The sequence below is a fragment of the Taudactylus pleione genome, unplaced genomic scaffold (genome assembly GCF_031769625.1).
Source record: "Taudactylus pleione unplaced genomic scaffold, aTauple2 ptg000685l, whole genome shotgun sequence".
Classification (NCBI taxonomy): domain Eukaryota; kingdom Metazoa; phylum Chordata; class Amphibia; order Anura; family Myobatrachidae; genus Taudactylus; species Taudactylus pleione.
Genome location: NW_028285087.1, coordinates 3,874,831 through 3,900,724, shown reverse-complemented (window position 1 = coordinate 3,900,724; position 25,894 = coordinate 3,874,831). Strand labels below are relative to the sequence as shown.

Below are 25,894 nucleotides of genomic sequence, written 5' to 3'. Positions count from 1 at the left end.
AATGCAAATACAGAACATAGGGACAATACACAGGGGAAAGCACTTCATGTCCAGGACCTGTGCCAGGTAATGACAGCTGGCACCTGTGGTAACTAGGGCGAGGAAAACAACTTACAGCATACACACAGGCACACTGGCATAGCGCTGCGGCTGCAGCTTCTTTCAGTGTAGCGTTAATTAATATACTTAATCTATAGAGTAAAGAACAGGGGACTACGACTCCCAGAGTGCACTGCAGGCAGGGCTGGGCGGGGTGACTCTAGCTCAGTGCTGTGGGAGGGGCAAGAGACTGACTGACAGCTCCGGGATGCTGGGGACGGGCGGATTGGTTGCTAGGAGAGTCTGTACCTGGTCACATGATCGCAGGGCAGGAAGTGGTTGGTCAGTGTCCGCCTGAGAAAGGTCAGAGGTCACATACTCCAAACCGGGAGACACTGGAGGAGCCGGGAGATTTAAAATGAGGTGAGACTGATCGGGATGAGGGGAGGACGTGGAACACCCGGGGATAATGCACAGTGTAATAATACAGGAGAGAGAGATATATATTATACACAGTGTTATACAGGAGAGAGAGGAGATTATACACAGTGTTATACAGGAGAGAGAGAGGAGATTATACACAGTGTTATACAGGAGAGAGAGATATATATTATACACAGTGTTATACAAGAGAGAGAGGAGATTATACACAGTGTTATACAGGAGAGAGAGAGGAGATTATACACAGTGTTATACAGGAGAGAGAGAGGAGATTATACACAGTGTTATACAGGAGATAGAGAGGAGATTATACACAGTGTTACACAGGAGATAGAGAGGAGATTATACACAGTGTTACACAGGAGATAGAGAGGAGATTATACACAGTGTTATACAGGAGAGAGGAGATTATACACAGTGTTATACAGGAGAGAGAGAGGAGATTATACACAGTGTTATACAGGAGAGAGAGAGGAGATTATACACAGTGTTATACAGGAGAGAGAGATATATATTATACACAGTGTTATACAAGAGAGAGAGGAGATTATACACAGTGTTATACAGGAGAGAGAGAGGAGATTATACACAGTGTTATACAGGAGAGAGAGAGGAGATTATACACAGTGTTATACAGGAGAGAGAGAGGAGATTATACACAGTGTTACACAGGAGATAGAGAGGAGATTATACACAGTGTTATACAGGAGAGAGGAGATTATACACAGTGTTATACAGGAGAGAGAGAGGAGATTATACACAGTGTTATACAGGAGAGAGAGAGGAGATTATACACAGTGTTATACAGGAGAGAGAGAGGAGATTATACACAGTGTTATACAGGAGAGAGAGAGGAGATTATACACAGTGTTATACAGGAGAGAGAGAGGAGATTATACACAGTGTTATACAGGAGATAGAGAGGAGATTATACACAGTGTTACACAGGAGATAGAGAGGAGATTATACACAGTGTTATACAGGAGAGAGGAGATTATACACAGTGTTATACAGGAGAGAGAGAGGAGATTATACACAGTGTTATACAGGAGAGAGAGGAGATTATACACAGTGTTATACAGGAGAGAGAGAGGAGATTATACACAGTGTTATACAGGAGAGAGAGAGGAGATTATACACAGTGTTATACAGGAGAGAGAGAGGAGATTATACACAGTGTTATACAGGAGAGAGAGAGGAGATTATACACAGTGTTATACAGGAGATAGAGAGGAGATTATACACAGTGTTACACAGGAGATAGAGAGGAGATTATACACAGTGTTATACAGGAGAGAGGAGATTATACACAGTGTTATACAGGAGAGAGAGAGGAGATTATACACAGTGTTATACAGGAGATAGAGAGGAGATTATACACAGTGTTATACAGGAGAGAGAGAGGAGATTATACACAGTGTTATACAGGAGAGAGAGGAGATTATACACAGTGTTACACAGGAGATAGAGAGGAGATTATACACAGTGTTATACAGGAGAGAGAGGAGATTATACACAGTGTTATACAGGAGAGAGAGGAGATTATACACAGTGTTATACAGGAGAGAGAGGAGATTATACACAGTGTTATACAGGAGAGAGAGGAGATTATACACAGTGTTACACAGGAGAGAGAGAGGAGATTATACACAGTGTTATACAGGAGAGAGAGGAGATTATACACAGTGTTACACAGGAGAGAGAGAGGAGATTATACACAGTGTTATACAGGAGATAGAGAGGAGATTATACACAGTGTTACACAGGAGATAGAGAGGAGATTATACACAGTGTTATACAGGAGATAGAGAGGAGATTATACAAAGTGTTATACAGGAGAGAGAGAGGATATTATACACAGTGTTACACAGGAGAGAGAGAGGAGATTATACACAGTGTTATACAGGAGAGAGAGAGGAGATTACACACAGTGTTACACAGGAGAGAGAGAGGAGATTATACACAGTGTTACACAGGAGAGAGAGAGGAGATTATACACAGTGTTATACAGGAGAGAGAGAGGAGATTATACACAGTGTTATACAGGAGATATAGAGGAGATTATACACAGTGTTACACAGGAGAGAGAGAGGAGATTATACACAGTGTTATACAGGAGATAGAGAGGAGATTATACACAGTGTTATACAGGAGATAGAGAGGAGATTATACACAGTGTTATACAGGAGAGAGAGGAGATTATACACAGTGTTATACAGGAGAGAGAGGAGATTATACACAGTGTTATACAGGAGAGAGAGGAGATTATACACAGTGTCATACAGGAGAGAGAGGAGATTATACACAGTGTCATACAGGAGAGAGAGGAGATTATACACAGTGTTATACAGGAGAGAGAGGAGATTATACACAGTGTTATACAGGAGAGAGAGGAGATTATACACAGTGTTATACAGGAGAGAGAGGAGATTATACACAGTGTTATACAGGAGAGAGAGAGGAGATTATACACAGTGTTATACAGGAGAGAGAGAGGAGATTATACACAGTGTTATACAGGAGAGAGAGAGGAGATTATACACAGTGTTATACAGGAGAGAGAGAGGAGATTATACACAGTGTTATACAGGAGAGAGAGAGGAGATTATACACAGTGTTATACAGGAGATAGAGAGGAGATTATACACAGTGTTACACAGGAGATAGAGAGGAGATTATACACAGTGTTATACAGGAGAGAGGAGATTATACACAGTGTTATACAGGAGAGAGAGAGGAGATTATACACAGTGTTATACAGGAGAGAGAGGAGATTATACACAGTGTTATACAGGAGAGAGAGAGGAGATTATACACAGTGTTATACAGGAGAGAGAGAGGAGATTATACACAGTGTTATACAGGAGAGAGAGAGGAGATTATACACAGTGTTATACAGGAGAGAGAGAGGAGATTATACACAGTGTTATACAGGAGATAGAGAGGAGATTATACACAGTGTTACACAGGAGATAGAGAGGAGATTATACACAGTGTTATACAGGAGAGAGGAGATTATACACAGTGTTATACAGGAGAGAGAGAGGAGATTATACACAGTGTTATACAGGAGAGAGAGGAGATTATACACAGTGTTATACAGGAGAGAGAGAGGAGATTATACACAGTGTTATACAGGAGAGAGAGAGGAGATTATACACAGTGTTATACAGGAGAGAGAGAGGAGATTATACACAGTGTTATACAGGAGATAGAGAGGAGATTATACACAGTGTTACACAGGAGATAGAGAGGAGATTATACACAGTGTTATACAGGAGAGAGGAGATTATACACAGTGTTATACAGGAGAGAGAGAGGAGATTATACACAGTGTTATACAGGAGAGAGAGGAGATTATACACAGTGTTATACAGGAGAGAGAGAGGAGATTATACACAGTGTTATACAGGAGATAGAGAGGAGATTATACACAGTGTTACACAGGAGATAGAGAGGAGATTATACACAGTGTTATACAGGAGAGAGGAGATTATACACAGTGTTATACAGGAGAGAGAGAGGAGATTATACACAGTGTTATACAGGAGAGAGAGAGGAGATTATACACAGTGTTATACAGGAGAGAGAGAGGAGATTATACACAGTGTTATACAGGAGATAGAGAGGAGATTATACACAGTGTTACACAGGAGATAGAGAGGAGATTATACACAGTGTTATACAGGAGAGAGGAGATTATACACAGTGTTATACAGGAGAGAGAGGAGATTATACACAGTGTTATACAGGAGAGAGAGAGGAGATTATACACAGTGTTATACAGGAGAGAGAGGAGATTATACACAGTGTTATACAGGAGAGAGAGGAGATTATACACAGTGTTATACAGGAGAGAGAGAGGAGATTATACACAGTGTTATACAGGAGAGAGAGGAGATTATACACAGTGTTATACAGGAGAGAGAGAGGAGATTATACACAGTGTTATACAGGAGATAGAGAGGAGATTATACACAGTGTTATACAGGAGAGAGAGAGGAGATTATACACAGTGTTATACAGGAGAGAGAGGAGATTATACACAGTGTTATACAGGAGAGAGAGGAGATTATACACAGTGTTATACAGGAGAGAGAGAGGAGATTATACACAGTGTTATACAGGAGATAGAGAGGAGATTATACACAGTGTTATACAGGAGAGAGAGAGGAGATTATACACAGTGTTATACAGGAGAGAGAGGAGATTATACACAGTGTTACACAGGAGATAGAGAGGAGATTATACACAGTGTTATACAGGAGAGAGAGGAGATTATACACAGTGTTATACAGGAGAGAGAGGAGATTATACACAGTGTTATACAGGAGAGAGAGGAGATTATACACAGTGTTATACAGGAGAGAGAGGAGATTATACACAGTGTTATACAGGAGAGAGAGGAGATTATACACAGTGTTACACAGGAGAGAGAGAGGAGATTATACACAGTGTTATACAGGAGAGAGAGGAGATTATACACAGTGTTACACAGGAGAGAGAGAGGAGATTATACACAGTGTTATACAGGAGATAGAGAGGAGATTATACACAGTGTTACACAGGAGATAGAGAGGAGATTATACACAGTGTTATACAGGAGATAGAGAGGAGATTATACAAAGTGTTATACAGGAGAGAGAGAGGATATTATACACAGTGTTACACAGGAGAGAGAGAGGAGATTATACACAGTGTTATACAGGAGAGAGAGAGGAGATTACACACAGTGTTACACAGGAGAGAGAGAGGAGATTATACACAGTGTTACACAGGAGAGAGAGAGGAGATTATACACAGTGTTATACAGGAGAGAGAGAGGAGATTATACACAGTGTTATACAGGAGATATAGAGGAGATTATACACAGTGTTACACAGGAGAGAGAGAGGAGATTATACACAGTGTTATACAGGAGATAGAGAGGAGATTATACACAGTGTTATACAGGAGATAGAGAGGAGATTATACACAGTGTTATACAGGAGAGAGAGGAGATTATACACAGTGTTATACAGGAGAGAGAGGAGATTATACACAGTGTTATACAGGAGAGAGAGGAGATTATACACAGTGTCATACAGGAGAGAGAGGAGATTATACACAGTGTCATACAGGAGAGAGAGGAGATTATACACAGTGTTATACAGGAGAGAGAGGAGATTATACACAGTGTTATACAGGAGAGAGAGGAGATTATACACAGTGTTATACAGGAGAGAGAGAGGAGATTATACACAGTGTTATACAGGAGAGAGAGAGGAGATTATACACAGTGTTATACAGGAGAGAGAGAGGAGATTATACACAGTGTTATACAGGAGAGAGAGAGAAGATTATACACAGTGTTACACAGGAGAGAGAGGAGATTGTACACAGTGTTATACAGGAGAGAGAGAGGAGATTATACACAGTGTTATACAGGAGAGAGAGAGGAGATTATACACAGTGTTATACAGGAGAGAGAGAAGATTATACACAGTGTTATACAGAAGAGAGAGGAGATTATACACAGTGTCATACAGGAGAGAGAGAGGAGATTATACACAGTGTTATACAGGAGAGAGGAGATTATACACAGTGTTATACAGGAGAGAGAGAGGAGTTTATACACAGTGTTATACAGGAGAGAGAGAGAGGAGATTATACACAGTGTTATACAGGAGAGAGAGAGAGAGAGGAGATTATACACAGTGTTATACAGGAGAGAGAGAGGAGATTATACACAGTGTTATACAGGAGAGAGAGAGGAGATTATACACAGTGTTACACAGGAGAGAGAGAGGAGTTTATACACAGTGTTATACAGGAGAGAGAGGAGTTTATACACAGTGTTATACAGGAGAGAGAGAGGATATTATACACAGTGTTATACAGGAGAGAGAGAGGAGATTACACACAGTGTCATACAGGAGAGAGAGGAGATTATACACAGTGTTATACAGGAGAGAGAGAGGAGATTATACACAGTGTTATACAGGCGAGAGAGAGGAGATTATACACAGTGTTATACAGGAGAGAGAGAGGAGATTATACACAGTGTTATACAGGAAAGAGAGAGAGGAGATTATACACAGTGTTATACAGGAGAGAGAGAGGAGATTATACACAGTGTTATACAGGAGAGAGGAGATTATACACAGTGTTATACAGGAGAGAGAGAGGAGATTATACACAGTGTTATACAGGAGAGAGAGAGAGGAGATTATACACAGTGTTATACTGGAGAGAGAGGAGATTATACACAGTGTTATACAGGAGAGAGAGAGGAGATTATACACAGTGTTATACAGGAGAGAGAGAGGAGATTATACACAGTGTTATACAGGAGAGAGGAGATTATACACAGTGTTATACAGGAGAGAGAGAGGAGATTATACACAGTGTTATACAGGAGAGAGAGAGGAGATTATACACAGTGTTATACGAGAGAGAGAGAGAGAGAGAGAGAGAGGGGAGATTATACACAGTGTTATACAGGAGAGAGAGAGAGGAGATTATACACAGTGTTATACAGGAGAGAGAGAGGAGATTATACACAGTGTTATACAGGAGAGAGAGAGAGGAGATTATACACAGTGTTATACAGGAGAGAGGAGATTATACACAGTGTTATACAGGAGAGAGAGAGGAGATTATACACAGTGTTATACAGGAGAGAGAGAGGAGATAATACACAGTGTTATACAGGAGAGAGAGAGAGATTATACACAGTGTTATACAGGAGAGAGAGAGGAGATAATACACAGTGTTATACAGGAGAGAGAGAGAGATTATACACAGTGTTATACAGGAGAGAAAGAGAGAGGAGATTATACACAGTGTTATACAGGAGAGAGAGAGAGAGATTATACACAGTGTTATACAGGAGAGAGAGGAGATTATACACAGTGTTATACAGGAGAGAGAGGAGATTATACACAGTATTATACAGGAGAGAGAGAGAGGAGATTATACACAGTGTTATACAGGAGAGAGAGAGGAGATTATACACAGTGTTATACAGGAGAGAGAGGAGATTATACACAGTGTTATACAGGAGAGAGAGAGAGAGAGGAGATTATACACAGTGTTATACAGGAGAGAGTGAGAGGAGATTATACACAGTGTTATACAGGAGAGAGAGAGAGGAGATTATACACAGTGTTATACAGGAGAGAGAGAGGAGATTATACACAGTGTTATACAGGAGAGAGAGGAGATTATACACAGTGTTATACAGGAGAGAGAGAGGAGATTATACACAGTGTTATACAGGAGAGAGGAGATTATACACAGTGTCATACAGGAGAGAGAGAGGAGATTATACACAGTGTTATACAGGAGAGAGGAGATTATACACAGTGTTATACAGGAGAGAGAGAGGAGTTTATACACAGTGTTATACAGGAGAGAGAGAGAGGAGATTATACACAGTGTTATACAGGAGAGAGAGAGAGAGAGGAGATTATACACAGTGTTATACAGGAGAGAGAGAGGAGATTATACACAGTGTTATACAGGAGAGAGAGAGGAGATTATACACAGTGTTACACAGGAGAGAGAGAGGAGTTTATACACAGTGTTATACAGGAGAGAGAGGAGTTTATACACAGTGTTATACAGGAGAGAGAGAGGATATTATACACAGTGTTATACAGGAGAGAGAGAGGAGATTACACACAGTGTCATACAGGAGAGAGAGGAGATTATACACAGTGTTATACAGGAGAGAGAGAGGAGATTATACACAGTGTTATACAGGCGAGAGAGAGGAGATTATACACAGTGTTATACAGGAGAGAGAGAGGAGATTATACACAGTGTTATACAGGAAAGAGAGAGAGGAGATTATACACAGTGTTATACAGGAGAGAGAGAGGAGATTATACACAGTGTTATACAGGAGAGAGGAGATTATACACAGTGTTATACAGGAGAGAGAGAGGAGATTATACACAGTGTTATACAGGAGAGAGAGAGAGGAGATTATACACAGTGTTATACTGGAGAGAGAGGAGATTATACACAGTGTTATACAGGAGAGAGAGAGGAGATTATACACAGTGTTATACAGGAGAGAGAGAGGAGATTATACACAGTGTTATACAGGAGAGAGGAGATTATACACAGTGTTATACAGGAGAGAGAGAGGAGATTATACACAGTGTTATACAGGAGAGAGAGAGGAGATTATACACAGTGTTATACGAGAGAGAGAGAGAGAGAGAGAGAGGGGAGATTATACACAGTGTTATACAGGAGAGAGAGAGAGGAGATTATACACAGTGTTATACAGGAGAGAGAGAGGAGATTATACACAGTGTTATACAGGAGAGAGAGAGAGGAGATTATACACAGTGTTATACAGGAGAGAGGAGATTATACACAGTGTTATACAGGAGAGAGAGAGGAGATTATACACAGTGTTATACAGGAGAGAGAGAGGAGATAATACACAGTGTTATACAGGAGAGAGAGAGAGATTATACACAGTGTTATACAGGAGAGAGAGAGGAGATAATACACAGTGTTATACAGGAGAGAGAGAGAGATTATACACAGTGTTATACAGGAGAGAAAGAGAGAGGAGATTATACACAGTGTTATACAGGAGAGAGAGAGAGAGATTATACACAGTGTTATACAGGAGAGAGAGGAGATTATACACAGTGTTATACAGGAGAGAGAGAGAGGAGATTATACACAGTATTATACAGGAGAGAGAGAGAGGAGATTATACACAGTGTTATACAGGAGAGAGAGAGGAGATTATACACAGTGTTATACAGGAGAGAGAGGAGATTATACACAGTGTTATACAGGAGAGAGAGAGAGAGAGAGAGAGGAGATTATACACAGTGTTATACAGGAGAGAGTGAGAGGAGATTATACACAGTGTTATACAGGAGAGAGAGAGAGGAGATTATACACAGTGTTATACAGGAGAGAGAGAGGAGATTATACACAGTGTTATACAGGAGAGAGAGGAGATTATACACAGTGTTATACAGGAGAGAGAGAGGAGATTATACACAGTGTTATACAGGAGAGAGGAGATTATACACAGTGTTATACAGGAGAGAGAGAGAGAGAGAGAGAGAGAAAGGGGAGATTATACACAGTGTTATACAGGAGAGAGAGAGGAGATTATACACAGTGTTATACAGGAGAGAGAGAGGAGATTATACACAGTGTTATACAGGAGAGAGATAGAGGAGATTATACACAGTGTTATACAGGAGAGAGGAGATTATACACAGTGTTATACAGGAGAGAGAGGAGATTATACACAGTGTTATACAGGAGAGAGAGAGAGATTATACACAGTGTTATACAGGAGAGAGAGAGAGGAGATTATACACAGTGTTATACAGGAGAGAGAGAGGAGATTATACACAGTGTTATACAGGAGAGAGAGAGAGGAGATTATACACAGTGTTATACAGGAGAGAGGAGATTATACACAGTGTTATACAGGAGAGAGAGAGGAGATTATACACAGTGTTATACAGGAGAGAGAGAGGAGATAATACACAGTGTTATACAGGAGAGAGAGAGAGATTATACACAGTGTTATACAGGAGAGAAAGAGAGAGGAGATTATACACAGTGTTATACAGGAGAGAGAGAGAGAGATTATACACAGTGTTATACAGGAGAGAGAGGAGATTATACACAGTGTTATACAGGAGAGAGAGGAGATTATACACAGTATTATACAGGAGAGAGAGAGAGGAGATTATACACAGTGTTATACAGGAGAGAGAGAGGAGATCATACACAGTGTTATACAGGAGAGAGAGAGAGGAGATTATACACAGTGTTATACAGGAGAGAGAGAGAGAGAGGAGATTATACACAGTGTTATACAGGAGAGAGTGAGAGGAGATTATACACAGTGTTATACAGGAGAGAGAGAGAGGAGATTATACACAGTGTTATACAGGAGATAGAGAGGAGATTATACACAGTGTTATACAGGAGAGAGAGAGGAGATTATACACAGTGTTATACAGGAGAGAGAGAGGAGATTATACACAGTGTCATACAGGAGAGAGAGGAGATTATACACAGTGTTATACAGGAGAGAGAGGAGATTATACACAGTGTTATACAGGAGAGAGAGGAGATTATACACAGTGTTATACAGGAGAGAGAGAGAGGAGATTATACACAGTGTTATACAGGGGAGAGAGAGAGGAGATTATACACAGTGTTATACAGGAGAGAGAGAGAGAGGAGATTATACACAGTGTTATACAGGAGAGAGAGAGAGGAGATTGTACACATTGTTATACTGGAGAGAGAGAGAGGAGATTATACACGAGAGAGGAGATTATACACAGTGTTACACAGGAGAGAGAGAGGAGATTGTGCACAGTGTTATACAGGAGAGAGAGGAGATTATACACAGTGTTATGCAGGATAGAGAGAGAGGAGATTATACACAGTGTTATACAGGAGAGAGAGAGGAGATTATACACAGTGTTATACACGAGAGAGGAGATTATACACAGTGTTATACAGGAGAGAGAGGAGATTATACACAGTGTTATACAGGAGAGAGAGAGAGGAGATTATACACAGTGTTATACAGGAGAGAGGAGATTATACACAGTGTTATACAGGAGAGAGAGAGAGGAGATTATACACAGTGTTATACAGGAGAGAGAGAGGAGTTTATACACAGTGTTATACAGGAGAGAGAGAGGAGATTATACACAGTGTTATACAGGAGATAGAGAGGAGATTATGCACAGTTTTATACAGGAGATAGAGAGGAGATTATACACAGTGTTATACAGGAGAGAGAGAGGAGATTATACACAGTGTTATACAGGAGAGAGAGAGGAGATTATACACAGTGTCATACAGGAGAGAGAGGAGATTATACACAGTGTTATACAGGAGAGAGAGAGGAGATTTTACACAGTGTCATACAGGAGAGAGAGAGAGGAGATTATACACAGTGTTATACAGGAGAGAGAGAGGAGATTATACACAGTGTTACACAGGAGAGAGAGGAGATTATACACAGTGTTACACAGGAGAGAGAGAGGAGATTATACACAGTGTTACACAGGAGAGAGAGAGGAGATTACACACAGTGTTACACAGGAGAGAGAGAGGAGATTATACACAGTGTTACACAGGAGAGAGAGAGAGGAGATTATACACAGTGTTACACAGGAGAGAGAGAGAGGAGATTATACACAGTGTTACACAGGAGAGAGAGAGGAGTTTATACACAGTGTCATACAGGAGAGAGAGAGGAGATTATACACAGTGTCATACAGGAGAGAGAGAGGAGATTATACACAGTGTCATACAGGAGAGAGAGAGGAGATTATACACAGTGTTATACAGGAGAGAGAGAGGAGATTATACACAGTGTTACACAGGAGAGAGAGGAGATTATACACAGTGTTATACAGGAGAGAGAGAGAGAGGAGATTATACACAGTGTTATACAGGAGAGAGAGAGAGGAGATTATACACAGTGTTATACAGGAGAGAGAGAGGAGATTATACACAGTGTTATACACGAGAGAGGAGATTATACACAGTGTTATACAGGAGAGAGAGGAGATTATACACAGTGTTATACAGGAGAGAGAGAGAGGAGATTATAAACAGTGTTATACAGAAGAGAGGAGATTATACACAGTGTTATACAGGAGAGAGAGAGGAGATTATACACAGTGTTATACAGGAGAGAGAGGAGATTATACACAGTGTTATACAGAAGAGAGGAGATTATACACAGTGTTATACAGGAGAGAGAGAGGAGATTATACACCGTATTATACAGGAGTGAGAGAGGAGATTATACACAGTGTTATACAGGAGAGAGAGAGGAGTTTATACACAGTGTTATACAGGAGAGAGAGAGAGGAGATTATACACAGTGTTACACAGGAGAGAGAGAGGAGATTATACACAGTGTTACACAGGAGAGAGAGAGGAGATTGTACACAGTGTTACACAGGAGAGAGAGAGGAGATTATACACAGTGTGACACAGTAGAGATAGGAGATTGTACACAGTGTTACACTGGAGAGAGAGGAGATTATACACCGTGTTATACAGGAGAGAGGAGATTATACACAGTGTTATACAGGAGAGAGGAGATTATACACAGTGTTATACAGGAGAGAGGAGATTATACACAGTGTTATACAGGAGAGAGAGAGAGAGGAGATTGTACACAGTGTTATACAGGAGAGAGAGAGGAGATTGTACACAGTGTTACACAGGAGAGAGAGGAGATTGTACACAGTGTTACACTGGAGAGAGAGGAGATTATACACAGTGTTATACAGGAGAGAGAGAGGAGATTGTACACAGTGTTATACAGGAGAGAGAGAGAGGAGATTGTACACAGTGTTACACAGGAGAGAGAGAGGAGATTATACACAGTGTTACACTGGAGAGAGAGAGGAGATTGTACACAGTGTTATACAGGAGAGAGAGAGGAGATTATACACAGGAGAGAAATAGGAGATTGTATACAGGAGAGAGAGAGGAGATTGTACACAGTGTTACACAGGAGAGAGAGAGGAGATTGTACACAGTGTTACACAGGAGAGAGAGAGAGGAGATTGTACACAGTGTTACACTGTGGAGAGAGAGGAGATTGTACACAGTGTTATACAGGAGAGAGAGAGGAGATTATACACTGGAGAGAGATAGGAGATTGTACACGAGAGAGAGAGGAGATTGTACACAGGAGAGAGAGAGGAGATTGTACACAGGAGAGAGAGAGGAGATTGTACACAGTGTTACACAGGAGAGAGAGAGGAGATTGTACACAGTGTTACACTGGAGAGAGAGAGGAGATTATACACAGTGTCATACAGGAGAGAGAGAGAGGAGATTATACACAGTGTTATACAGGAGAGAGAGAGGAGATTATACACAGTGTTATACAGGAGAGAGAGGAGATTATACACAGTGTTATACAGGAGAGAGAGAGGAGATTATACACAGTGTTACACAGGAGAGAGAGAGGAGATTACACACAGTGTTACACAGGAGAGAGAGAGGAGATTATACACAGTGTTACACAGGAGAGAGAGAGAGGAGATTATACACAGTGTTACACAGGAGAGAGAGAGGAGTTTATACACAGTGTCATACAGGAGAGAGAGAGGAGATTATACACAGTGTCATACAGGAGAGAGAGAGGAGATTATACACAGTGTCATACAGGAGAGAGAGAGGAGATTATACACAGTGTTATACAGGAGAGAGGAGATTATACACAGTGTTACTCAGGAGAGAGAGGAGATTATACACAGTGTTACACAGGAGAGAGAGGAGATTATACACAGTGTTATACAGGAGAGAGAGAGGAGATTATACACAGTGTTATACAGGAGAGAGAGAGGAGATTATACACAGTGTCATACAGGAGAGAGAGGAGATTATACACAGTGTTATACAGGCGAGAGAGGAGATTATACACAGTGTTATACAGAAGAGAGAGAGGAGATTATACACAGTGTTATACAGGAGATAGAGAGGAGATTATACACAGTTTTATACAGGAGAGAGAGAGAAGATTATACACAGTGTTATACAGGAGAGAGAGAGGAGATTATACACAGTGTCATACAGGAGAGAGAGAGGAGATTACACACAGTGTCATACAGGAGAGAGAGGAGATTATACACAGTGTCATACAGGAGAGAGAGGAGATTATACACAGTGTTATACAGGAGAGAGAGAGAGGAGATTATACACAGTGTTATACAGGAGAGAGAGAGGAGATTATACACAGTGTTATACGGGAGAGAGAGGAGATTATACACAGTGTTATACAGGAGAGAGGATATTATACACAGTGTTATACAGGAGAGAGAGAGAGAGAGGAAATTATACACAGTTATACAGGAGAGAGAGAGAGAGGAGATTATACACAGTGTTATACAGGAGAGAGAGAGAGAGGAGATTATACACAGTATTATACTGGAGTGAGAGAGGAGATTATACACAGTGTTATACAGGAGAGAGAGAGGAGGTTATACACAGTGTTATACAGGAGAGAGAGAGAGGAGATTATACACAGTGTTACACAGGAGAGAGAGAGGAGATTGTACACAGTGTTACACAGGAGAGAGAGAGGAGATTATACACAGTGTGACACAGTAGAGATAGGAGATTGTACACAGTGTTACACTGGAGAGAGAGGAGATTATACACAGTGTTATACAGGAGAGAGAGAGAGGAGATTGTACACAGTGTTATACAGGAGAGAGGAGATTATACACAGTGTTATACAGGAGAGAGGAGATTATACACAGTGTTATACAGGAGAGAGAGAGAGGAGATTGTACACAGTGTTATACAGGAGAGAGAGAGGAGATTGTACACAGTGTTACACAGGAGAGAGAGGAGATTGTACACAGTGTTACACTGGAGAGAGATGAGATTATACACAGTGTTATACAGGAGAGAGAGAGGAGATTGTACACAGTGTTATACAGGAGAGAGAGAGAGGAGATTGTACACAGTGTTACACAGGAGAGAGAGAGGAGATTATACACAGTGTTACACTGGAGAGAGAGAGGAGATTGTACACAGTGTTATACAGGAGAGAGAGAGGAGATTATACACAGGAGAGAGATAGGAGATTGTACACAGGAGAGAGAGAGGAGATTGTACACAGTGTTACACAGGAGAGAGAGAGGAGATTGTACACAGTGTTACACAGGAGAGAGAGAGAGGAGATTGTACACAGTGTTACACTGTGGAGAGAGAGGAGATTGTACACAGTGTTATACAGGAGAGAGAGAGGAGATTATACACTGGAGAGAGATAGGAGATTGTACACAGGAGAGAGAGAGAGGAGATTGTACACAGGAGAGAGAGAGGAGATTGTACACAGTGTTACACTGGAGAGAGAGAGGAGATTGTACACAGTGTTACACTGGATAGAGAGAGGAGATTGTACACAGTGTTACACTGGAGAGAGAGAGGAGATTGTACACAGTGTTACACTGGAGAGAGAGAGGAGATTGTACACAGTGTTACACTGGAGAGAGAGAGGAGATTGTACACAGTGTTACACAGGAGAGAGAGAGGAGATTGTACACAGTGTTACACAGGAGAGAGAGAGAGGAGATTATACACAGTGTTACACTGGAGAGAGAGGAGATTGTACACAGTGTTACACTGGAGGGAGAGAGGAGATTGTACACAGTGTTATACAGGAGAGGGAGGAGATTGTACACAGTGTTATACTGGAGAGAGAGAGGAGATTGTACACAGTGTTACACAGGAGAGAGAGAGAGGAGATTGTACACAGTGTTATACAGGAGAGAGAGAGAGGAGATTGTACACAGTGTTATACAGGAGAGAGAGAGGAGATTGTACACAGTGTTACACTGGAGAGAGAGAGGAGATTGTACACAGTGTTCTACAGTAGAGAGAGAGGAGATTGTACACAGTGTTACACAGGAGAGAGAGGAGATTGTACACAGTGTTACACTGGAGAGAGAGAGGAGATTGTACACAGTGTTACACAGGAGAGAGAGAGGAGATTGTACACAGTGTTACACTGGAGAGAGGGAGGAGATTGTACACAGTGTTATACAGGAGAGGGAGGAGATTGTACACAGTGTTATACTGGATAGAGAGAGGAGATTGTACACAGTGTTACACAGGAGAGAGAGAGGAGATTGTACACAGTGTTACACAGGAGAGAGAGAGAGGAGATTGTACACAGTGTTATACAGGAGAGAGAGAGGAGATTGTACACAGTGTTACACTGGAGAGAGAGAGGAGATTATACACAGTGTTATACAGGAGAGAGAGAGGAGATTGTACACAGTGTTACACTGGAGAGAGAGAGGAGATTGTACACAGTGTTACACTGGAGAGAGAGAGGAGATTGTACACAGTGTTATACAGGAGAGAGAGAGGAGATTGTACACAGTGTTACACTGGAGAGAGAGAGGAGATTGTACACAGTGTTACACAGGAGAGAGGAGATTGTACACAGTGTTACACTGGAGAGAGAGAGGAGATTGTACACAGTGTTACACAGGAGAGAGAGGAGATTGTACACAGTGTTACACTGGAGAGAGAGAGGAGATTGTACACAGTGTTATACAGGAGAGGGAGGAGATTGTACATAGTGTTATACAGGAGAGAGAGGAGATTATACACAGTGTTATACAGGAGAGAGAGAGAGGAGATTATACACAGTGTTACACTGGAGAGAGAGAGAAGATTATACACAGTGTTATACAGGAGAGAGAGGAGATTATACACAGTGTTATACAGGAGAGAGAAAGAGGAGATTATACACAGTGTTACACAGGAGAGAGAGGAGTTTATACACAGTGTCATACAGGAGAGAGAGAGGAGATTATACACAGTGTCATACAGGAGAGAGAGAGGAGATTATACACAGTGTCATACAGGAGAGAGAGAGGAGATTATACACAGTGTTATACAGGAGAGAGGAGATTATACACAGTGTTACACAGGAGAGAGAGGAGATTATACACAGTGTTATACAGGAGAGAGAGAGGAGATTATACACAGTGTTATACAGGAGAGAGGAGATTATACACAGTGTCATACAGGAGAGAGAGGAGATTATACACAGTGTTATACAGGCGAGAGAGGAGATTATACACAGTGTTATACAGAAGAGAGAGAGGAGATTATACACAGTGTTATACAGGAGATAGAGAGGAGATTATACACAGTTTTATACAGGAGAGAGAGAGAAGATTATACACAGTGTTATACAGGAGAGAGAGAGGAGATTATACACAGTGTCATACAGGAGAGAGAGAGGAGATTACACACAGTGTCATACAGGAGAGAGAGGAGATTATACACAGTGTCATACAGGAGAGAGAGGAGACTATACACAGTGTTATACAGGAGAGAGAGAGAGGAGATTATACACAGTGTTATACAGGAGAGAGAGAGGAGATTATACACAGTGTTATACGGGAGAGAGAGGAGATTATACACAGTGTTATACAGGAGAGAGGATATTATACACAGTGTTATACAGGAGAGAGAGAGAGAGAGGAAATTATACACAGTGTTATACAGGAGAGAGAGAGAGAGGAGATTATACACAGTGTTATACAGGAGAGAGAGAGAGAGGAGATTATACACAGTATTATACTGGAGTGAGAGAGGAGATTATACACAGTGTTATACAGGAGAGAGAGAGGAGGTTATACACAGTGTTATACAGGAGAGAGAGAGAGGAGATTATACACAGTGTTACACAGGAGAGAGAGAGGAGATTGTACACAGTGTTACACAGGAGAGAGAGAGGAGATTATACACAGTGTGACACAGTAGAGATAGGAGATTGTACACAGTGTTACACTGGAGAGAGAGGAGATTATACACAGTGTTATACAGGAGAGAGAGAGGAGATTGTACACAGTGTTATACAGGAGAGAGGAGATTATACACAGTGTTATACAGGAGAGAGGAGATTATACACAGTGTTATACAGGAGAGAGAGAGAGGAGATTGTACACAGTGTTATACAGGAGAGAGAGAGGAGATTGTACACAGTGTTACACTGGAGAGAGAGGAGATTATACACAGTGTTATACAGGAGAGAGAGAGGAGATTGTACACAGTGTTATACAGGAGAGAGAGAGAGGAGATTGTACACAGTGTTACACAGGAGAGAGAGAGGAGATTATACACAGTGTTACACTGGAGAGAGAGAGGAGATTGTACACAGTGTTATACAGGAGAGAGAGAGGAGATTATACACAGGAGAGAGATAGGAGATTGTACACAGGAGAGAGAGAGGAGATTGTACACAGGAGAGAGAGAGGAGATTGTACACAGTGTTACACAGGAGAGAGAGAGGAGATTGTACACAGTGTTATACAGGAGAGAGAGAGGAGATTATACACTGGAGAGAGATAGGAGATTGTACACAGGAGAGAGAGAGGAGATTGTACACAGGAGAGAGAGAGGAGATTGTACACAGGAGAGAGAGAGGAGATTGTACACAGTGTTACACAGGAGAGAGAGAGGAGATTGTACACAGTGTTACACTGGAGAGAGAGAGGAGATTATACACAGTGTCATACAGGAGAGAGAGAGAGGAGATTATACACAGTGTTATACAGGAGAGAGAGAGGAGATTATACACAGTGTTATACAGGAGAGAGAGGAGATTATACACAGTGTTATACAGGAGAGAGAGAGGAGATTATACACAGTGTTACACAGGAGAGAGAGAGGAGATTACACACAGTGTTACACAGGAGAGAGAGAGGAGATTATACACAGTGTTACACAGGAGAGAGAGAGAGGAGATTATACACAGTGTTACACAGGAGAGAGAGAGGAGTTTATACACAGTGTCATACAGGAGAGAGAGAGGAGATTATACACAGTGTCATACAGGAGAGAGAGAGGAGATTATACACAGTGTCATACAGGAGAGAGAGAGGAGATTATACACAGTGTTATACAGGAGAGAGGAGATTATACACAGTGTTACACAGGAGAGAGAGGAGATTATACACAGTGTTACACAGGAGAGAGAGGAGATTATACACAGTGTTATACAGGAGAGAGAGAGGAGATTATACACAGTGTTATACAGGAGAGAGAGAGGAGATTATACACAGTGTCATACAGGAGAGAGAGGAGATTATACACAGTGTTATACAGGCGAGAGAGGAGATTATACACAGTGTTATACAGAAGAGAGAGAGGAGATTATACACAGTGTTATACAGGAGATAGAGAGGAGATTATACACAGTTTTATACAGGAGAGAGAGAGAAGATTATACACAGTGTTATACAGGAGAGAGAGAGGAGATTATACACAGTGTCATACAGGAGAGAGAGAGGAGATTACACACAGTGTCATACAGGAGAGAGAGGAGATTATACACAGTGTCATACAGGAGAGAGAGGAGATTATACACAGTGTTATACAGGAGAGAGAGAGAGGAGATTATACACAGTGTTATACAGGAGAGAGAGAGAGGAGATTATACACAGTCTTATACAGGAGAGAGAGAGGAGATTATACACAGTGTTATACGGGAGAGAGAGGAGATTATACACAGTGTTATACAGGAGAGAGAGAGAGAGAGGAAATTATACACAGTTATACAGGAGAGAGAGAGAGAGGAGATTATACACAGTGTTATACAGGAGAGAGAGAGAGAGGAGATTATACACAGTATTATACTGGAGTGAGAGAGGAGATTATACACAGTGTTATACAGGAGAGAGAGAGGAGGTTATACACAGTGTTATACAGGAGAGAGAGAGAGGAGATTATACACAGTGTTACACAGGAGAGAGAGAGGCGATTGTACACAGTGTTACACAGGAGAGAGAGAGGAGATTATACACAGTGTGACACAGTAGAGATAGGAGATTGTACACAGTGTTACACTGGAGAGAGAGGAGATTATACACAGTGTTATACAGGAGAGAGAGAGAGGAGATTGTACACAGTGTTATACAGGAGAGAGGAGATTATACACAGTGTTATACAGGAGAGAGGAGATTATACACAGTGTTATACAGGAGAGAGAGAGAGGAGATTGTACACAGTGTTATACAGGAGAGAGAGAGGAGATTGTACACAGTGTTACACAGGAGAGAGAGGAGATTGTACACAGTGTTACACTGGAGAGAGAGGAGATTATACACAGTGTTATACAGGAGAGAGAGAGGAGATTGTACACAGTGTTATACAGGAGAGAGAGGAGATTGTACACAGTGTTACACAGGAGAGAGAGAGGAGATTATACACAGTGTTATACGGGAGAGAGAGAGAGGAGATTATACACAGTGTTATACAGGAGAGAGAGAGGAGATTGTACACAGTGTTATACAGGAGAGAGAGAGAGGAGATTGTACACAGTGTTACACAGGAGAGAGAGAGGAGATTATACACAGTGTTACACTGGAGAGAGAGAGGAGATTTTACACAGTGTTATACAGGAGAGAGAGAGGAGATTATACACAGGAGAGAGATAGGAGATTGTACACAGGAGAGAGAGAGGAGATTGTACACAGTGTTACACAGGAGAGAGAGAGGAGATTGTACACAGTGTTACACAGGAGAGAGAGAGAGAGGAGATTGTACACAGTGTTACACTGTGGAGAGAGAGGAGATTGTACACAGTGTTATACAGGAGAGAGAGAGGAGATTATACACTGGAGAGAGATAGGAGATTGTACACAGGAGAGAGAGAGAGGAGATTGTACACAGGAGAGAGAGAGGAGATTGTACACAGTGTTACACTGGAGAGAGAGAGGAGATTGTACACAGTGTTACACTGGATAGAGAGAGGAGATTGTACACAGTGTTACACTGGAGAGAGAGAGGAGATTGTACACAGTGTTACACTGGAGAGAGAGAGGAGATTGTACACAGTGTTACACTGGAGAGAGAGAGGAGATTGTACACAGTGTTACACAGGAGAGAGAGAGGAGATTGTACACAGTGTTACACAGGAGAGAGAGAGAGGAGATTATACACAGTGTTACACTGGAGAGAGAGGAGATTGTACACAGTGTTACACTGGAGGGAGAGAGGAGATTGTACACAGTGTTATACAGGAGAGGGAGGAGATTGTACACAGTGTTATACTGGAGAGAGAGAGGAGATTGTACACAGTGTTACACAGGAGAGAGAGAGGAGATTGTACACAGTGTTACACAGGAGAGAGAGAGAGGAGATTGTACACAGTGTTATACAGGAGAGAGAGAGAGGAGATTGTACACAGTGTTATACAGGAGAGAGAGAGGAGATTGTACACAGTGTTACACTGGAGAGAGAGAGGAGATTGTACACAGTGTTCTACAGTAGAGAGAGAGGAGATTGTACACAGTGTTACACAGGAGAGAGAGGAGATTGTACACAGTGTTACACTGGAGAGAGAGAGGAGATTGTACACAGTGTTACACAGGAGAGAGAGAGGAGATTGTACACAGTGTTACACTGGAGAGAGGGAGGAGATTGTACACAGTGTTATACAGGAGAGGGAGGAGATTGTACACAGTGTTATACTGGATAGAGAGAGGAGATTGTACACAGTGTTACACAGGAGAGAGAGAGGAGATTGTACACAGTGTTACACAGGAGAGAGAGAGAGGAGATTGTACACAGTGTTATACAGGAGAGAGAGAGGAGATTGTACACAGTGTTACACTGGAGAGAGAGAGGAGATTATACACAGTGTTATACAGGAGAGAGAGAGGAGATTGTACACAGTGTTACACTGGAGAGAGAGAGGAGATTGTACACAGTGTTACACTGGAGAGAGAGGAGATTGTACACAGTGTTATACAGGAGAGAGAGAGGAGATTGTACACAGTGTTACACTGGAGAGAGAGAGGAGATTGTACACAGTGTTACACAGGAGAGAGGAGATTGTACACAGTGTTACACTGGAGAGAGAGAGGAGATTGTACACAGTGTTACACAGGAGAGAGAGGAGATTGTACACAGTGTTACACTGGAGAGAGAGAGGAGATTGTACACAGTGTTATACAGGAGAGGGAGGAGATTGTACACAGTGTTATACAGGAGAGAGAGGAGATTATACACAGTGTTATACAGGAGAGAGAGAGAGGAGATTATACACAGTGTTACACTGGAGAGAGAGAGGAGATTATACACAGTGTTATACAGGAGAGAGAGGAGATTATACACAGTGTTATACAGGAGAGAGAAAGAGGAGATTATACACAGTGTTACACAGGAGAGAGAGAGGAGTTTATACACAGTATCATACAGGAGAGAGAGAGGAGATTATACACAGTGTCATACAGGAGAGAGAGAGGAGATTATACACAGTGTCATACAGGAGAGAGAGAGGAGATTATACACAGTGTTATACAGGAGAGAGGAGATTATACACAGTGTTACACAGGAGAGAGAGGAGATTATACACAGTGTTATACAGGAGAGAGAGAGGAGATTATACACAGTGTTATACAGGAGAGAGAGAGGAGATTATACACAGTGTCATACAGGAGAGAGAGGAGATTATACACAGTGTTATACAGGCGAGAGAGGAGATTATACACAGTGTTATACAGAAGAGAGAGAGGAGATTATACACAGTGTTATACAGGAGATAGAGAGGAGATTATACACAGTTTTATACAGGAGAGAGAGAGAAGATTATACACAGTGTTATACAGGAGAGAGAGAGGAGATTATACACAGTGTCATACAGGAGAGAGAGAGGAGATTACACACAGTGTCATACAGGAGAGAGAGGAGATTATACACAGTGTCATACAGGAGAGAGAGGAGATTATACACAGTGTTATACAGGAGAGAGAGAGAGGAGATTATACACAGTGTTATACAGGAGAGAGAGAGGAGATTATACACAGTGTTATACGGGAGAGAGAGGAGATTATACACAGTGTTATACAGGAGAGAGGATATTATACACAGTGTTATACAGGAGAGAGAGAGAGAGAGGAAATTATACACAGTGTTATACAGGAGAGAGAGAGAGAGGAGATTATACACAGTGTTATACAGGAGAGAGAGAGAGAGGAGATTATACACAGTATTATACTGGAGTGAGAGAGGAGATTATACACAGTGTTATACAGGAGAGAGAGAGGAGGTTATACACAGTGTTATACAGGAGAGAGAGAGAGGAGATTATACACAGTGTTACACAGGAGAGAGAGAGGAGATTGTACACAGTGTTACACAGGAGAGAGAGAGGAGATTATACACAGTGTGACACAGTAGAGATAGGAGATTGTACACAGTGTTACACTGGAGAGAGAGGAGATTATACACAGTGTTATACAGGAGAGAGAGAGGAGATTGTACACAGTGTTATACAGGAGAGAGGAGATTATACACAGTGTTATACAGGAGAGAGGAGATTATACACAGTGTTATACAGGAGAGAGAGAGAGGAGATTGTACACAGTGTTATACAGGAGAGAGAGAGGAGATTGTACACAGTGTTACACTGGAGAGAGAGGAGATTATACACAGTGTTATACAGGAGAGAGAGAGGAGATTGTACACAGTGTTATACAGGAGAGAGAGAGAGGAGATTGTACACAGTGTTACACAGGAGAGAGAGAGGAGATTATACACAGTGTTACACTGGAGAGAGAGAGGAGATTGTACACAGTGTTATACAGGAGAGAGAGAGGAGATTATACACAGGAGAGAGATAGGAGATTGTACACAGGAGAGAGAGAGGAGATTGTACACAGGAGAGAGAGAGGAGATTGTACACAGTGTTACACAGGAGAGAGAGAGGAGATTGTACACAGTGTTACACAGGAGAGAGAGAGAGGAGATTGTACACAGTGTTACACTGTGGAGAGAGAGGAGATTGTACACAGTGTTATACAGGAGAGAGAGAGGAGATTATACACTGGAGAGAGATAGGAGATTGTACACAGGAGAGAGAGAGGAGATTGTACACAGGAGAGAGAGAGGAGATTGTACACAGGAGAGAGAGAGGAGATTGTACACAGTGTTACACAGGAGAGAGAGAGGAGATTGTACACAGTGTTACACTGGAGAGAGAGAGGAGATTATACACAGTGTCATACAGGAGAGAGAGAGAGGAGATTATACACAGTGTTATACAGGAGAGAGAGAGAGGAGATTATACACAGTGTTATACAGGAGAGAGAGGAGATTATACACAGTGTTATACAGGAGAGAGAGAGGAGATTATACACAGTGTTACACAGGAGAGAGAGAGGAGATTACACACAGTGTTACACAGGAGAGAGAGAGGAGATTATACACAGTGTTACACAGGAGAGAGAGGAGATTATACACAGTGTTACACAGGAGAGAGAGAGGAGTTTATACACAGTGTCATACAGGAGAGAGAGAGGAGATTATACACAGTGTCATACAGGAGAGAGAGAGGAGATTATACACAGTGTTATACAGGAGAGAGGAGATTATACACAGTGTTACACAGGAGAGAGAGGAGATTATACACAGTGTTATACAGGAGAGAGAGAGGAGATTATACACAGTGTTATACAGGAGAGAGATAGGAGATTATACACAGTGTCATACAGGAGAGAGAGGAGATTATACACAGTGTTATACAGGCGAGAGAGGAGATTATACACAGTGTTATACAGAAGAGAGAGAGGAGATTATACACAGTGTTATACAGGAGATAGAGAGGAGATTATACACAGTTTTATACAGGAGAGAGAGAGAAGATTATACACAGTGTTATACAGGAGAGAGAGAGGAGATTATACACAGTGTCATACAGGAGAGAGAGAGGAGATTACACACAGTGTCATACAGGAGAGAGAGGAGATTATACACAGTGTCATACAGGAGAGAGAGGAGATTATACACAGTGTTATACAGGAGAGAGAGAGAGGAGATTATACACAGTGTTATACAGGAGAGAGAGAGGAGATTATACACAGTGTTATACGGGAGAGAGAGGAGATTATACACAGTGTTATACAGGAGAGAGGATATTATACACAGTGTTATACAGGAGAGAGAGAGAGAGAGGAAATTATACACAGTGTTATACAGGAGAGAGAGAGAGAGGAGATTATACACAGTGTTATACAGGAGAGAGAGAGAGAGGAGATTATACACAGTATTATACTGGAGTGAGAGAGGAGATTATACACAGTGTTATACAGGAGAGAGAGAGGAGGTTATACACAGTGTTATACAGGAGAGAGAGAGAGGAGATTATACACAGTGTTACACAGGAGAGAGAGAGGAGATTGTACACAGTGTTACACAGGAGAGAGAGAGGAGATTATACACAGTGTGACACAGTAGAGATAGGAGATTGTACACAGTGTTACACTGGAGAGAGAGGAGATTATACACAGTGTTATACAGGAGAGAGAGAGGAGATTGTACACAGTGTTATACAGGAGAGAGGAGATTATACACAGTGTTATACAGGAGAGAGGAGATTATACACAGTGTTATACAGGAGAGAGAGGAGATTGTACACAGTGTTATACAGGAGAGAGAGAGGAGATTGTACACAGTGTTACACAGGAGAGAGAGGAGATTGTACACAGTGTTACACTGGAGAGAGAGGAGATTATACACAGTGTTATACAGGAGAGAGAGAGGAGATTGTACACAGTGTTATACAGGAGAGAGAGAGAGAGGAGATTGTACACAGTGTTACACAGGAGAGAGAGAGGAGATTATACACAGTGTTACACTGGAGAGAGAGAGGAGATTGTACACAGTGTTATACAGGAGAGAGAGAGGAGATTATACACAGGAGAGAGATAGGAGATTGTACACAGGAGAGAGAGAGGAGATTGTACACAGTGTTACACAGGAGAGAGAGAGGAGATTGTACACAGTGTTACACAGGAGAGAGAGAGAGGAGATTGTACACAGTGTTACACTGTGGAGAGAGAGGAGATTGTAC

General features: G+C 41.5%; 1 protein-coding gene across 2 annotated transcripts in view; it reads left to right on the top strand.

The window, feature by feature from the left end:
* The first annotated feature begins 374 nt into the window (after positions 1-374).
* LOC148477867 (uncharacterized) overlaps positions 375-25,894 on the top strand; it is a 110,538-nt gene continuing 85,018 nt past the window's right edge. For both annotated transcript variants that reach the window (XM_088456037.1, XM_088456036.1), the window contains exon 1: positions 375-462. The gene's annotated coding sequence lies outside the window, so the exon portion shown is untranslated. The remainder of the gene's footprint in view (positions 463-25,894) is intronic.